Below are 18038 nucleotides of genomic sequence, written 5' to 3' on the forward strand. Positions count from 1 at the left end.
GTTGAATTACATAACATAATAAGCTGTAACTGGTCAGTGAAATGCCACACAAATACTAAAGATTGGGATGTTTTGCGCATCCTGGCCACTGATCCAATCCTCAGGTTATTTCCGCCATCTGATTCTCCGCCCACAGTTCCCCTACTTTTTTTCCCCCACTAATGTACCCGCATGCATGCCCCGATAGCAGGTCAAAAGCTGCTGCCACAACGCTAGTCAGCTGCGCCACTCTCAGGAAAGCTACGATCGAAGCGTCCTGAAGCTAGTTTCACACAGGGGCGTAACACAGGCCCCCGCAGCCCCTGCGGAGCGGGGGGCCCCGCGGTCCGGCCCCAGGGGCCCCCTGGGCCCTCTCACTCAGGCTCCCTCGTCTGTGTGCGCAGGCGCAACATTTAATTCATGATTGTTGTTCAATCAGGAATTAAATGGTGTGCACTGAGGTGGCCTCCCCATAAATTAAATGGTGCAGGCTGCGCACGCCACGGCCAGCAGCCTCTTCATTGTTTAAATGGAGCAGTGCCGTTTTGGTACAGAGGCCTCTAAATGCTTGGTAAATGTTGTGCGCATGCGCACGCCCGGCCCCGGTGGGGCGTGTCCATAAGGGACTTTCACCTCTTGCCGCGCGCTGGATGGTAATTCAACTGTGGAGGAGTCAGACTAAACGTGGAAATGAAATAAAAGCGGACATGGGGGCCCCTGGCCTGGAACTGCTGCCGCTTCACAGGTAGGACTGACAGACAGAAGAAAACTTAGTAGAGGAACGCAAATGCCTGTTCCTTCTGACAAACTCTTCCGATATGAGATATTATTGCCACTTTAACTTATTCCAAGAGTGAGTGGGCGGGTCTGGTTGCCTGCTGGCTAACTCTTATATATCTCAGAGGGTTTGCGTCTGACTTTCCTACTTTGCCTCTGATGTCCGCTGCCTGGTAATGCTCCAGCTGCTAAGTGTTATTGTCGGTCTGCTCTCTCGTCTCGCAGCAGCCCCCCCCCTCTTACTCTGAGTCTTGCTTCTGGCTCTGAAGAAGCGACAGGAGGAGGAAGGGGCGGCAGAGAGACATTCAGAGGGGCGAGAAGGCAGCTGAGTGGCCACCCGATGAGGGAGGGGCAGGAAAGAGGCCAACATCGGTGGAGAGGCCAGCTGATGAGAGAGGTAAGGCATTGGAGAGTGCCTCCAGACAGGGCTGGGTGAAAGTAAGAGCAGCAGAGAGGCCATTGTAGGACCGATAGGTCAGCTGTCTGAGAGAGAGAGGCCATTTGACAAGGTACCGGGAGCAGGTCAGCAATGAGAGTCCCGCTAATAGGAAGAACTAACAGCGAAGCAAATGGGAACCAAGAGGCCAGCCATAGCTGCCATGGTTTCAGATTGCTATGTGACATTTTCATAATTTCAATGCAATTATTAGTGACATTTCAATGACTATGAGTGACACTTTCTTGCAATCAAAATTAAGCAATTTAGACAACGAAAACATAAATATCAGAAATGATACCCACTGGAGCAAGAAACTCCAAGAAGATTTTAAAACTGCAGCAAAGCATCAGGAATGGAAGAGCACTTAGATGGGAATGTGCAAGGCGCTCTGCTTCTAAGGACGTCATGACACTGACTGACCCCTGGCATCTCCAGTCCTCCCTGAGTTCTGAGGCGCTCCCTCTGTCCAATTATGCCTCTCACCCTCCTAAGGGGACATCCAGACTGCAGACTCACAGATAGAACTCAAGTAGGGTTGGGCTACATGTGTGTGACTCTGTTTCTTCTACATACCGCTACCAACCAGGACCTCTAGCCGTCCTTTGATTCTATGGTGCTCTCTCTACCCTACTGTGCCTCTCACATTACTAAGGGGACACCCAGGCTGCAGGCACAACGAGCACGTGAGAGATCAGCTGCCTACACTTAAAATTAAGAGGCAGTCAACACAGCTGAATCGTGGACACCGCCACACACAGGCACAGGCACTGATTGGGCAAGAAGTAGCACGAAGCAACTGATGCACACAAGTCACTGACAGCAGTATTTTAAAAATTACCCCTCCGCTCACTGACACCAAAAATAATTATATCACCAGCGCAGCCCAATTAAAACAAGTTAGTAAATGCTGTGCGATTTAACTTATGTCAAGAGGATGCGTGCTCGCTCCACTCCGGGACTGCTAAAAAGTGTTGTAAAACCACAGTGCAGCCAGACAGATTACGATGTGAATAGAGAAAGAGAGGGGCACCGGTTGTGACTGGAGTACATGGTGAGCTGAATTAAGCTCATTTCTGTGCTCCTTAGTGATGGCTTGAGTGTGGAGTCACGTGAGGACGGCGCAGTGTAGCGCCACACATACAATACGTACACGAATACCACACAGTGCTAAGGAGAGAGATCTCTGAAGAACCCCGAGTAGACAAGAGTAGAGCCTGAGTGAGGGCCTTACTGTGTCGCCTGATGGAGCAGCACATTCTCTGCTCACCGTAAACCATGGCTGCTGGTGTTCACAGTGCGTGACCGTAGGTGAGTGAGCCCTCGGACTCTGAGGCCCTGCATCTTCTCAAGACAAGAGGTGGCATGGGCACGCAGTGAGTATGTGAGAGAGAATGTATGGGCAGGGAGGCAGCGTGACTGGCGTCTGGGACTCTCTGCAGCAGGGTGCCAGGCAAGCTCCGCCCACGGTCCACCACCGCTGCAATCATCGTGAACTTTATCACCTCTAGGCACTTGGTACTGTTCAAAACCTAAGGGCTAGGCAGCTGCCAGCTGAGTGGGCCCACACTGCGTATAGAGCTAGTCCAAATATGCGGCAAGGTTTTATGCCAAAAACGAAGATTCCTTGTTTCCATATGGATTTAGCAGACCACATTGCTCCACATTTTTAAATGTGTGTAACCCGCCTGTCGACTATATCGGCCTAAATTACCAGGCACAAACAAGATAACGCAGAATAAACAGAAAAGGATTGCTTCATTTTTTCTTTTGAACAGCAGCTTCCCTTTTTATTGCCGCACCCACTGCATGTGCATTATAGTCCTGAAGGGTAGCTGAGGAGGTCAGTGTGTGGGCTGGTTCATTTTGGCAGTATGTAGGCTAAATGGTTCTTATGTTCAGAGTTTTAATGATGATTTCCCAGATCTTACAGCAAAGCCTGAAGCAAGCTCAAATGCATGGCGTGATTACTGAAAAGGGAAAACACCTATAACGTGTATGAAGTGGGAGAAGGCAACTATCTTATTTTCTTGCCTCGCCTACGGCTGATAATGTCCGTCCCCAAAGGCTATGTGTAACAGTTCACAGTGTAGGATGATTTGTTTTGGCTGTCGGCATGTAGGCAGTTCACAGTGTAGGATGATTTGTTTTGGCTGTCGGCATGTAGGGTCTTAGCCATTGTGTTTTTCTGCTAATTTTTCTGCTATATAAACCTTGCCGGAGCAAGCTTAAATGCAGAGTTGACATCTCTCATACCTAAGTTATAAAACATATATAGAGCATATGGGTGACCGCTTCCTTTTTCATTGCCGGCCTGCCACCTGTGCATGCAGTCCTGTGGGGTAGCTTTGCAGGTCAGTGTGTCAAGTGACTTTTTTCAGCCTGTATGGTCTGGTGCTCTAGGTTTTACTGGTGATTTTTGGATAATACAACAAACCTTGCCTGAGTATCCTTAAATAAACACATTCGTACATTCCTTGTTAAACAAGTGGCAGCTTTCAGCTAAGAGTTTCCTTTTTCTTTGCCTCTCCCACTGCTAGTACTGTCCCCAAAAGAGTAGAAGTGACACCTCAGAGAGTGGGCTGATTTGTAGGCTGTTTGTCGGCCTGTTGAATCTAGTATGATGGATTTTACAATTGATATCCATTATATTATCACAAACTTTGCACTGCAGCAAGCATAAATTCATGCAGTCTACCATATCTTGAATTCACATATATAGCATGTCTTGATAAGATAAAAATTATTCCTATTTGAAAATGGGCCGTTCTTTTAGCTGTCTGATTTGCTAATGAGGGCCACTTTTATTTTGGTGTCAGGCTTACTTTAGTAGGGTTGCCAAAAGAAAAATGCCAGCCATGTGTTGTTTAAAGACCCTGAAAGACCTTGTCTTGACACTAAATAGGGTTATAAATAAAAATGTATGTATTCATTTGTAATGTGACTTTTCTGTCTTTGTTCCCTTTAATTATCAGTCATGGATCATTCAAGCAGCCCTAGAACACAATTAAAGCGCATCCTATTTCTATTTGCTGTTCGAAGTATGCACAGATAAGTTCTGAAAATACGGCTTTAGGTGACTGCTTATTTTTGTCAGTGGGGCATAGTGGTAGGTGGTGGGCTGGGCCGCAGGGGGGGGCCCCCCTCATTGCGCTTTGCAGGGGGCCCCCTCAAGTTTCGTTACGCCACTGGTTTCACAGTTCAGATTTACACCTCAGTATGTGCTAAATTGGCACAGTTTCGTTATAACCCGCCTCCACAGTTAAAGTACTGAGCAGTGAGCACAATGCAATCAAAGCGCGTAAACACAGCGAGCATCTTAACGACCTCAGTAGGTCTGCGCTAACCAATAGCATACGCGGCAGATTGTCAATTGTAAATGGCACTGGGAGTTGTAAACTGGGACTACAAACTCAATGGCAAATTGATGCGCATGTCACAAGTATGTATAATGTCGAAATGCCAGCAATTATATGTAACAAGCAACCACGAAATGCAATAGAATGAACAAATGCATAGCTCATGTATGATTGAAGAATTTTAAAATGCAAAAATTGAATGAAAACGGATAAAAAAAATAAAGCACATCATTTCAAATGCGGGATATTAACTACTATACAGAATTAAACAACCTTCAAACACAACTGTCAATAGTTTATTGAGACCCTCAATTTGAATGCTCTTCTCAAGAAAGCAGCCAGAGAAAAACAAATATGACGTGTAGCCAACAATTGTAGAAAAACTAGTGCGCGTCTTATCTGGGTAAAGTTTAGGCCCTTTAAAAGTGGGGCTATAAATGGACTCCTAGGGTATGCATGAAACCTAGAAAAGAATATAAAGTGCAGCGTGTCTTCTGTAGGAATAGAATCGCATTTACATGGGCGTAAACCACCGACCTAATGCCAGCCAACCGGGCCCGCCAATAGGCAGTGGACGGTGACTCCCTCTGCTGCAGCCCGGGCAGGTCTCAGCTTTAGGCAAGTTCTGGGGGCAGAAAAAGCCCTGTTACGGAGGTGGTGGGAAGGGAGGTAGAGTCATTAAAGCCAAAAGAGTGGGAGGGGGGTAGGAGAGAGGACAAGACCAACGGAGGGCTATTTCACTGAAGCAGGTTGGGGAAAAGGAAGAACACTACACTGAGGCAGAGGAGAGAGAGGAGAGGAAGAACATCGTTCCTGATTCTTTTTGTTGTTATTATTTGGTTTCCGCTTTCTTATCTTTTTCCCTTAAAACACTTCCTCAAAGAAGGAAAGGGGGGAGGAAGGGGGATGATCGTTCAAAGGTTACAGAAGACTGGCCGACAGCCGCCGACCCCTCAAATGTTTTTTTTGGTTTTTGAGGGACATTGCCAGCCAGTGTGCCCGGGAGACCGGAGTAGGAGGGAAATACCAGCCCTGGGAGACAGGAATAGGAGGGAGAGATCAGTACCTGGGAAACCGCAGTAAGAGGGAGACATCAGTACACGGGGAGCAAATAGAGTGGACTAATGGGGAAACAGAGGCTGGGAAGTAGTGGAAGGAAGCCCACTGACAGATTATGTTTGGAATGTGTTCTGCTCTACTGTGTACCTGCATACCCTAATAAAGGCAACAAGCAAAAGGAAAACCCAGTGCTAAGCCCATTCATTATCCTAAGTCTTGCCCCTAGCACGGCCCCTACCACAGTGGTGTCAGAAGTAGGATTCTGGGTTGTACAAACATGACCCAATCCATCACTATGGAGGCAGTGGTGGTTCAATTGGCCGAGGGGCAGAGGCACTTGCAGTTGGCGATGGAGCAGCAAGCTAAAACAGCTTGAGAGGAGCAAGAAGCATTTCAGGCAGCCCTTAAGGAACAGGCCTCTCTGCTTACGTTCAATCAGAAAGTACAAGACACTGCCATATTGTGTCTCATGGACGCTATGAACAGTGCACAGGTACACCCTAATTTCCCTTGCACTGTTTTACAAAGGTATGGGGGGGGGGGACCTGGATTATTTCTCTGTGAATTTTGAGAGGGTTGCTACTTCTGCCGGATGGCCCCGGGAAAGATGGGGCCAATACATTTCTCCTTTGCTATCTGGGAAATTGCAGGCAGCCTACCAGGCGGTTAACCCAGCTGGCGTCACATCCTATGACAACATAAAAAAGGCCATTCTGGAGAGACTGGGTTGCGACTAAGAGTATTACAGGGCACAGTTTCGAAAGGAGAAATGGAGTGCAGGGGATAACCCACAGGCCTTGTATTTCCATATCCGAGACTTGGGAAACAGGTGGCTCCGAACAGCTTTAATACAGCCGAAGAGATTACTGAATTAGTCTGCTTGGAACAATATCTGGAGTCTCTTCGCTGAACACTATGTCATGGGTGAGGCAGCACCCCCACTTAACAGTCCAAACGGCAGTAGAGTTGGCTTGTGCTTTCCATCAATCCCCAGAGTTTAGGACACCCAATACCAAGCAAGACACCCCAACAGGGAAGCAATTTTCACCCAGAATGCAGGCTACTCCAGGGGAGAACTCATATACCCTTCCACCAAAATCCATAGTCAAGCCATCGACGGGAGGAGAAGTAAATCCGTCAGCAGGACCCCAATGTTACAACTGTTCTGCATGGGGCCACAAAGCCCAGAATTGCCCCCATAGGCTTATCCCAGGAGAACCCATGGAAGTACGTTACACCAGAGGGCGGGTGGTCCTATCAGGTGAAGGCAATGTCTCTTACGAAATAAGCATCAATTTGAACGGCTGACCACTGAAAGCCTTTTTAGACACAGGGTGCCAACATACTGTTGTTAATGCCGACTTGATCCCCCCAGAGTCAGATCAAGCAAGGAGGGTATGTCCAAATCATGTGTACACATGGGGATAAGAAAACCTATTCCCTTGCAGAAGTGATTCTGGAAGTAGAAGGCAACTCCCATTTGTGTACTGTAGGAGTCATTTCCGATCTGGCTGACAATGTCCTTTTAGGCTGGGACATGCCCCATTGTGAAGACTATCTAGCTCGGGTAGCCTCCTCCCCTAGGGTGTCGGACTGACTCGAGGGAGCTCCCTTCCGGAATGTGGAGCTAGAACCCTCTCCTCAAAGGAAGATAGTGAAGACTCGGAGTGAGAAACGAAGAGAAAGGATGGCTTATAACATAGACTCTCAATCCCCTACTTGTGTTTTTTCCTCCTCAGAACAGGCTGGTGTTCCTGTGCCAAGCTTCTGGGCTGCCCAGAGGGATGACGGCTTCTTGCTTCATGCATGGGAACAAGTGGAGGAGGATAATTCTGAGATGGTAAGCCCTTTCTTTTGCATTAAAAGAGGTCTCTTGTACCGAGTGACTCTGAACACATCAAAAACCACAGAACAGTTGTTAGTTCCCCAGGATTATTGTGAGAAGGAGCTCCATTTGGCACACAGTCAATGCAGGGGGAGGTCACTATGGGCAGGAGCATACTTCAAAGTATATACTGGAGAGATTCTTTTGGCCAGGGGTTTATAAGGAAGTTGCCCGTTTTTGTACCGCCTGTCTGAGATGCCAATTGGTTAACCCTCCAGGAATGCAAAAAGTCTCCTTACGCCCTCTTCCTTTAATAGATATCCCTTTTGAGAGGGTAGGAATGTACCTATGTTATGTTATGTTATGTTATTGGCGATTTATATAGCGCACGGCTACTCGGGCAGTAGTCGGCCCCTTGAGCCCCAGTGCCTGGTGTCGCCAGTACATACTAGTATTGGTGGACCATGCCACCCGGTACCCAGATGCCATACCCCTGACTAGCACAATGACCTTGGCAGTTGCTCAGGCAATGATCTTTTTCTTATCTCGAGTAGGATTCCCTCTGGAGCTCCTAACTGACCAAGGGACTCCTTTTATGTCACGTCGGATGACGCAAATCTGTAACTTGTTGGGCATCCGTCAAATACGCATCGCAGTTTATCATCCCCAGACTGAAGGTCTGGGTCTGGTAGAATGCTATAACGGTACCATAAAGACCATGCTAAGAAAGATAATTGATGAAGCGGGAAGGGGCTGGAATAGGAAACTCCCCTTAGTACTCTTTGCGATACGTACCCAAGAACTAAAGTCCACAGGGTTCACTCCCTTTGAGCTCCTATTCCGCAGTATGCCCTGCACATTAGAAGATATGGCAGCCATACAGAGGACTGAAGAGGAGGATGAGGGAAAAGCCCTATTGGCTTATAGTGCATCTCTCAAAGAAATCCTCACAAGCATATGGGAGAAAGCACATAAACACCTCGACCATGCTCAAACGAAACAAAAGCGGACTTACGATAGGGATCTCCGGGTTCGGGATGAAGTATTGATAATGCTCCCTACCTCAGAAAAAAAACTGCTAGCCATCTGGCGGGGTCCGTATACCATACTAGAGAAAGTAACTCCGGTGTCAGTGCCACACAGAAGTAAAAATGGGCAGGTCTATCATGTAAACCTACTTAAGGCCTGGACTCAAGCCCTGGCTTTTCCAAAGGAGATAGGGCCCAGTAGGCCTGTTTTACTTTCCCAAACTGTTCCAACTCCAACCGAATCACTAGAACAGCCAATACAAACAGGCCCTAAACTGACAAGAGAGCAACAGCATCAATAACATACTCTTGTCAAAGAAAGTTGTAGGAAAACACCTCCCTTGGGACACCCCACAAGAACGAAGTTTTGTTGACCTCAAGAAGCCCTTTGTTAGACCCCTTTACTAATATGCCCCGATTTAAAAAAACATTTGTATTAGAGACGGATACTTCAGCCTGTGGGCTAAGAGCGATATTATCACAACCTGACCCCCGTAGAGAACTAAAGCCAATCCTCTACTTGAGCCGAAACTGATTTCCAAGAGAAGTACTGTTGTTGACAATAGAAAAGGAATGCCTTGCGATTAAATAGGTAATGGGAGCATTGCAATATTATTTGTTAGGGCATACTTTTATTCTATTGACTGACCAAGCATGGTCTATCAATCTGACCATCCAAAATATAGAAATACAACTATGTTATTGATCTGACCATTATATTATCATGTTTGCAATAGGCGACATTTACACACCCAGAACAACACCTTCTCAAAAGATCCTATTGAGAAACTGGCATCACTAACTTGGAAGCATTGTGTGACACCTTAAAACATAAGTCTCCCAAAAGTAAGTATAATGTAGATAACCTGGAACGAGAAATTGCAGACTGGCAAAGAAAGGCTATCAACTCTCATGCTCCCCTAAAAACTCAAACCTCACGCATTAGGGGACACGAAGCACCAAAATGGTTTACGGAAGAATTAAGATCAGCCAAACACATCAGGCAGAGTGGAAACGGCGTTACTCCTACTCACCTGAATAGAAAGATCACTATAAAATTTATCTCAGGAACTACAAACACGCCATAATGGAGGCAAACATATTATTCTTCTCCAACAAGGTGTTGAACTCAACTAATAAAACCAAAGATATCTTCAGCACCGTAAGGTAATTATCAAATCCCGATGGTGTTACCCCATCAATCCCCGCTACACAGAAACTCTGCAATCATCTAAGCAATTTCTTCATTGAAAAAATAGAGAAAATTCAGGAATCCATAGATACCAAACATCAGGAGGCGGGAAATTGGTTGGAAAATACCAACAATGACACCATGACCACCTTCCCGTGCATAGGCCAAGACCAACTCTTGGAGTACCTAAACAAAATAAAATTGGGCTCCCCAAACATTATCTGTCCACCTGAAGTACAAAAATCCATCTTTAAAGCATTTCCAAAGATCACTATCTCTCTTCTGAATCAATCCTTAACCCAGGGGACAGTTCCACAAGCTTTCAAAGAAGCAGTGATTGTTCCACTTCAGAAAAAACAACGATTTGATCCTCAGAGGCTGGATAACTATAGGCCAATATCCCTCCTCCCCTTCTCGGCTAAGGAGTTAGAGACACAGGTAGCTAAGACTCTCAGCTCCTTTATTGAAAAAACAATTTCTTAGACTCACATCAGGCAGGTTTCTGCGCAGCCCACTCCACGGAGTCCATTATTCTATCTGAAATGGATGACCTAAAGGGGAAGGCAGATGTAGACAGCACTCAAGTATTGATTCTCCTGGACCTGTCTGCAGATTTCGATAGCGTCAACCATGACATCTTGGTGGACCGTCTGGCTGCAGCAGGTCTCAATGGCACAGCCCTGAACACGTTTCAATCATTTCTTGCAGATAGAAAACAGTAGTTTGGCTCTCCCCGTACAAATCGGGCACAGAGAACTTGAAATGTGGAGTACCACAGGGCTCATCCTTATCCCCGTATCTTTTCAATATATATATCCGCACTCTTATTGCCGCGTTACGTCGGATGGGAGTGCAAATTTACAACGATGCTGACGATATGCAACTAGTCTTCTCTATCCATGAATCCACATATTTCCAGGAATTTCTCAAAAAATCCATGCTGTTCATCATGAAAAGAAAGAACAAAAATCAACTAAAACTCAATGCAGAAAAATCTGAAATCATCATTCCCAACAATAAACTTCAGCATTGGTCCCCCGCCCACTGGCCCAACGATCTAGGCCCGCCTCCCTCACTAGAAAAACTCGATAAAAAGCCTAGGCATACACATTGACTCAGAACTAAACATGAACACACAGATTGGATCGATCACCTCCGCTTGCTTCTTTCAACTGCGGAAACTGAGGAAAATCAGAAGATTTTTCAGCAGAGAGGCATGTATCCAAATCGTCATCTCCTTGATTCTGTCAATAATTGATTATGCTAACTCTATATACCTAGGCCTTCGGCGCAATCAGATACATCGTCTGAAGCTAATACAAATTCAGGCAGCCAGAATTATATACCAACAAGGCAGACAATGTCACATCAAGCTGCTGCTAAAAGATTGCACTGGCTTTCAGTGGAGCAACGCTCCAGGTTAAAGCCGGCTGTACCCGGTTCAAAGTCTTGCAGGGACTGGCCCTAAGTACATTTCATCAAAAATCCATAAGTACATCCCCCACCGTACTGTAAGATCCATGCAAATGAACTACTTAGAGGTTCCAGATTTTAGAAGCAAAAGAACAGGAGGCTCACGCTTTTCAATATTAGGACCCAAACTCTGGAACGCTCTTCTGCCTCCACTGAGACTCGAGTCAGACCTTCTTCGCTTTAGGAAGACGTTGAAGACCTGTCTCCTCACCCAAGCTTACAGCTAGACCTGGACCATCCTAACTAGTAACTCCTTTTGGAAAGTAACATCTCCAGCGCCAAGAAACCTGATGGTGAATGAGCGCTATAAAAGTTCCTATTAACATAACATAATATAACATGCTCCCCTTATCTGGCTCGCCCAACATAAAGATACAAACCCAAAGATATTTCGTTGGTTTTTAGCCTTACAACTCTTTCCATTTCCCGTAAAAGTTGCAGACCAATGTCGAGATATCCGGTAACTGAATGGCCTCAACAACCATTCCGGGACGGGAGGCATTGTAGTCTGGCAGTGGACCTTTCACACCCTCTCTGTGCGATAGCGGAGAGACCAGCAGCGGCATTCAGGCCACCAGGCGGACGTCATCATGCTCTCAGCGAGAAGGGACAAATGGCGGCTCGGAAGGCTGCTGCAGGAGAGGGAGACGCCGTGGGAGGAGAGGGAGACGCCGTGGGAGGAGATGTCGAAACAGTACGAGGACATCGATACTCCACCTCGAGCGAAGGTGATGCAAGACAAGGATAAGACTGCCGGGATGACAGATGCCGTGGCAGCCAGTCGTGGAAGGGAGCTACACCCCTCAGGAAGACAGGCGGACGCACTGACTCCCTCTGCTGCGGCCCGGGTGGGTCGCAGCTCTAGACAAGTCCTGGGGGCAGGAAAAGCCCTGTTACGGAGGTGGTGAGAGGGGAGGCAAAATCATTAAAGCCACAAGAGAGGGAAGGAGGGCGGTAGGAGAGAGGACAAGACCAACGGAGGGATATTTCACAGAAGCTGGTTGGGGAAAAGGAAGAACACTACACTGAGGCAGAGGGCAGAGTCAGGAGAGGAAGTACATCTTTCCTGATTCTTTCTTTTTGTTGTTGTTGTTTGTTTTTTCGCTTTCTTTCCCTTTCTACCTTGAGAACACTGCCCCAAAGAAGGAAATGATGGGTTGGGCGTTCAAAGGTACGAAAGGCTAACCAACAAGCTGCCCTGACACATTGTATTTTTGTTTTTGAAGGACATTGCCAGCCTGTGTGCCTGGGAGACCGGAGTAGGAGGGAAATACCAGTACTTGGGAGACCGGAGTTGGAGGGAAATACCAGTACTTGGGAGACTGGAATAGGAGGGAGATACCAGTACCTGGGAAACCGGAGTACGAGGGAAATATCAGTAACTGGGGTGCAAAGAGAGTGGACTAACGGGAAAACAGAGACTGGGAAGGAGTGGAAGGAAGCTCATGGACACATTATGTTTGGAATGTGTTCTGCTCTACTGTGTACTTGCATACCCTAATAAAGGCAACAAGCAAAAGGAAAACCCCAGTGCTATGCCCATTCATTATCCTAAGCCTTGCCCCTAGCACGGCCCCTACCACAGACCCATAAGTATATTAAATATACCAATCAGGTATATACCTATTCTACCATACTTAAAAAGGAGATTGGTGTATACCAATTCTACCATGCATATAAAGGATTGCACAAGCATTTTACCACTAGCTAGCAGAACTAAAGAACACAGTCCTATGGCCAACAAAAACAGGTTCAGCTAAACAAGGAAAAAAATCTGGGGTGAAGCTGCAGGAAGGGCAATGTTAAATATGCGGGAAATATCAGTCTGACAATAATATTATTTCAAACACGTTTTCCTTTATTCATCTTGTTCAATAACATAATTTAGCATTCGTACCTTGAATTCGTCTCTCTACTTCTCAGGTTTCTGAAGGCTAGGACCGTCAGAAAGTGGAATGCCCATAAAAAAAGAAGAGAACGCTACAGGTAAGTGCTTTGCTTTTTACTTGTTATGTGTTTTTTTATTTCAGGGAGAGGTCTTGAGAAATGACAGCCTATCACCAAGTGTTCAATGTAATTTTAATTCAAAAGGGAAATGAATTGGATTTTATAGCGAATGAACTTCTCCTTTGTTTGGGGAATTAGCTTAACTCAAAATTCCAATGGTAAACAAGGGTAAAATGCCTTTACTATCTCTTCTATCCTCCCACCTACAGTGTAGTGGTTAGGCAGTATTAATTCAAGTCTCTGCTTTGCACAATCCTCTAATTCTGGTTCACTGTCTAATCTCAGTACTTTACTATCTCTTCCCAACAGCAGCGAGCACGTAACCGGGCTAGCCACGTTCCTCCAGGAATGGCGGGTGGCTCACTCTGACGCTGGCTTCTCGGTTTCTCTTGCGGTCCCACTTTTTTCTCCTCCGATGCGCACTCTCCGCCCTCTTCTTTTTAGGTCGAGTTGGTGTAGCAATGCGAAGCATTGCGTCCAGCGAAGTATCTATTGTCGGCCACTTCCTGGGAATCTGAGACAGGGGATGTGCACACACAGGGGATTCTCCCATGTGAGCGCGCACGTTCACCCACACGCTGTGCACATCTCCTGTCCCACATTGCCAGGAAGCGGATAACACATACACACACGCGCGCGCGCACACATACACAAACAGACACACGCGCACACATACACGCGCGCACACACACACACAGACACACGCACAGACAAACGCGCACACACACAGACAGACACACGCACACACAGACACACGTGCGCACACGCCCCCCTCCCCAAACCCCCCACCACTCCCCACTCACCTGGCAGCCAGCGGGTCAGTCTCGTTTCCCTTAGCTTTCGGCATGCTGAGTGTGGGGACGTAAACGGAAATCTATATAAGCCGCTCACTCCTAACTGCAGCCGCAACAGACACGAGGGACGAGATCTCGAATATGCACGCTTCAGCTGAGGACGGTGCGTACGTAAAACAAGTTACCCTCTGACCCCAACGTGTGCCCGCGCAAGGAATACTAGGTAATGTATTTTTTATTTATCTGTGCAGCTTCAGCCTGGAACCCCTGCTTCTAATCATCCGCTAGGTTGGGAAGTAACTGAAAGTGAATGCGGTGCCCCGGAGAGCTAATTGGCAAAGCCTTTTTGGAATGCAGATAAGGGAACCCTTTTGGCAGAAAGAGCAAAAAGTAAAGCGCACGTTTCCCTCTGTCGTTGTCTCCAGCCCCAAAATTCAGCATGAAGTTATGGCTTTCCAGTTTTGTGATTTACGATGGTTCTGTTTAGGCTCAACCCAGCTTTCAGGATTGGATGCTGATGGCTCTCAGCGAAAGATTCATTCTTGACCGATCTGCAGCTCTGTTTTTTTTGCATCTTCTACTCTGTAGAAATATGGCATAGACTTAAAAACCAGCTCTGTCTGAAAACGTGAATTAGCTTTTACACTTATTTAAAATCCCAGCTCGCTAGGGCATCTCGAGCTCGTTTGAAGCATTAATTTTTGTAGCAAGACCCCGCCTCCTCCTCTGATCCATTCAGTCATACGAAACCTTTAGTCTATAGAAACAATCAAAATAGTAGGGCTTCCTTCATATCTAAGGCTAAAAAGTCAGCCATTGTTTGGAAGTCGAAAGTCATGGGTTCATCATCTTTGCACCCACTAGCAACCCCAGTTACCATATTTGACTCACCTCATCACATTTTCCACACAAAGGTGCTCCAACGGATAAGGACTCATTACCTTTAATGAGTGAGTTTGATCTACTGACCCATTCATTCATCCCCTGTTGGATTTTTGCATTGTTCTGTCCTGCTTTTCTAATTCAGGGAATGTGTTGTCCAGAGTTTTCTTTTTTTTTTGTCTTCCTGTCTGGTGGATCACTCATTGCGTTTGTTAAACTGGTTTTCTAGTATTGCCCGATGCGTCAATTCTTACCTGCCACCTAGGAATTCTCCGAAGGATCTTGATGTCTGCTTCTTTGGGTAAAAAAGTCTCAGTCCTCCTCTCTGCATTTCGTTTTATTCTTACCCCATCACCCCTTTGTCATATATGACTATGTATTTATTTTCATATGGTGCTGGAGCGCAACATACATGGATTTTAACAACTCCTCTTCTATGGTTCAGGGCCACAAACCACCGGGGCATCTGATCCTATGCTGGATAGTCTGTTCCTCACTGCCTGAAGCCAAATTTTAATCCATAGGCCTCCGATTAAACCCTCTCCACGATAAGGTGGGATTCTCATCACTCTTTCACTGCTTTTTCTGCCACCGCAATACTGTAGTCTTTTCATAACCGCTCCTTATTTTTTAACCTTCTCCGTTTCCACTTTCAGACATCAGATGAACCCTCTGGCCATGGTTTCAATCCCAGTTACAGGAGCACCCGAGGAAGGTCTCCATCATGCTGGGCATTCGACCATGCCATAGGGGTTTTGTTTTAATGGCCCTTGACAACATGGGTTTGTTGGCTTGTATCCTATCAATACTTTGGCTGTTTCTTTGAGAGCATGTTTTACTGAGAAATTAGACATGTAGCTTGTACGGAGCCAAAAGCGTGAGTTTATGTGCAGCTGAAAGTTCCAAACTATGTTCACTTATAAGAATAAGTGGAACACTTCTGATTGGATGTCTTTACCTTGCCTCTGTGCTCCTCCAGCAATGTGTTGATGTGCACTTCTTCAACACTATTAAGAAGGTCTAGCCTGCTTCTAAGAATAAACGTAGGCTACAGGAGTTAATGAACTGTTCCATTTGAACAACTTCACAATGGCTTGGGGGCTTGTTTTCTAACTTTAGTGTACTGTTTTGGTTCATGGTTAGAGAAACAAATTGATTCTCTAAGCATTCATCAGTTAAATACGTTTTTGGCTTGATGTCTTCCTGACAATAAACTGTACTGAACCTGACTTGACATCAGCGAGGACTCATTTCATATCCTTCCTCATAGTACCTGGCTGCTTAAAGTACTTTATGTTCACTGCCACTCGGCTGTTTCTTCTGTCAAATGATGTAAGAGGTCTTACATTCTTCATACTCGAACCGAAATGTAGATGGGAGTTTAATCCACAATTAGTCTTGAGCCTTTTGCTTGCATTCTTCTGGACATTTCTTCTTGAGTTCACTTCATCAGCCTCACGCCTGTCTTGTCCATCTCGTTTCCGCTGCTAAGAGTAATTTGGAACAATGTCCCAATAAAGGCTTCAATGGACATGTCCTCATCTGAAAGAGGGACTTACATGATGCCTAAGGAAACCAGGAACGGATGGAGGCATTCTGATTAAAAAATCATATTATGTAAACAACCTTTTTCGGGTGAGGTCTGATGAAAATAATGCTTCCTCTCCAACAGACATTTTTTTACAGACAAAACTATGTGATCCAAACATAGGACCACGGCCGGCAAAGATGTGTATGAGATGCTCATGGCCATAGAAAACAAAATAGATAAAAATTGCCCTCCATTTACAGTGGATCAGATATCATAAACTTGGACAAGTGTGGCCTGCTGCCTGAGAAGGGGAACCTCATTGGTCGGTATGCCTGCAAACATGTACATCTGGTTGCTTAGCTGCTGAACATTTGCCACTTAATGGTGCTCTGGGCTATGAGTAATAAAAGAAGTGCACAGGCGCACATTCACGCCTTCATCCCCACAACAGCGTGGTGTCACCCCACTGTGTGCACCAACAACTGACAGGAAAGTCATGCTTGTGTTAGACACCGCTCTGTTGCTGTGCTAACATGTGGAAGCCCTTACTTTCTAGCAAGTTAACTCCGGTTAATGGGCACTCTTTGACATTCCTGTCAAGGTGAAGCAATTGTGCCAATAGTAAGAATAATTAGATAAGAAAGCCATTTATAAAACAAGTGATCTCTCCAGCAGTCATACGTTACTGCACTCCTGCCACTCCTCTGGGTGGAAATGTGTGAGATCTCGCCATTGTCAAAAGCGTGATTTTGGCCTGCAAGGTAGGTAATAGGTGGAACTATAAAGTACCTGTCTTTGCAGGGTTGTCTTGCAATAACAACCAGTACTGGTGTCCAGGTGTTGCACTTTGCGACCATGCGGATTCATAGAGTGCTTGTTTGAAAGCAGTTCACATTTTGTTATCTAGCTCAAACAGCTTTACTCCTTAACTCTTTTCACTGAAATCTCTACATAATAGTGTTCTAAATTAACGTGTTTTCTGAAAAGTTATATGATGTTTCCCAGACATCCTTTGGCATATTGTAGTCGCCAAGAGAGAATGTGTGTGCGTGTACATACTGTAATTTAGTTGCAGGATTTTTAGCACTACGTTTTTAGACAAGGTATGTGATCTTTGGCATTGGAAGAAAAATAATATATTTATTAAATAATAAATATCAATTATAGTTGTTATTCATTAGCTTTCTGGATATATTAGAACTACATTGACACCATTGGGATCCTTTTTGCCACCGCGGGAACACTTTTTAGGTCTCGCCCTGCGACGCATCGCGTCACCTCAGCTTACAAGGAGGCAAGAGGAGACAAGAGATGTGCACTCGCCGCCTGCCGTAATCGGATCAGGTAGCGTGCGCGTTCACCATCTCCTGTCTCCTTTAGCCTCCAACACACACAGGCACACCTCCCCCTGCTTTCGCACACGCACGCGCACACAGACACACACACACGAGCGCACCTACACGCACGCACACACACAAGCGCACACACACAGAGACACACACCACACCTCCCCCCCGCCACCCCCCCCACACACACACACAAGCGCATACACTCACACATACAGAGCGACACACACCCCCGCCGCCCCCCGCACACACACAAGCGCACACACGCACACATACAGAGACTCCACCCCCTCCGTACAACTAACCCCACTCACCGCATCGGTGCCACTCCGGACTCTGCAGCCTCCGCG

General features: G+C 46.2%; 1 pseudogene; it reads left to right on the forward strand.

Annotated features, from left to right (window-relative positions):
* Positions 1-18038, forward strand: part of LOC144767289 (monocarboxylate transporter 7-like) — a 108739-nt pseudogene that overhangs the window by 6610 nt on the left and 84091 nt on the right.

The sequence above is a fragment of the Lissotriton helveticus genome, chromosome 7, assembly GCF_964261635.1.
Source record: "Lissotriton helveticus chromosome 7, aLisHel1.1, whole genome shotgun sequence".
Taxonomy (NCBI): Eukaryota; Metazoa; Chordata; class Amphibia; order Caudata; family Salamandridae; genus Lissotriton; species Lissotriton helveticus.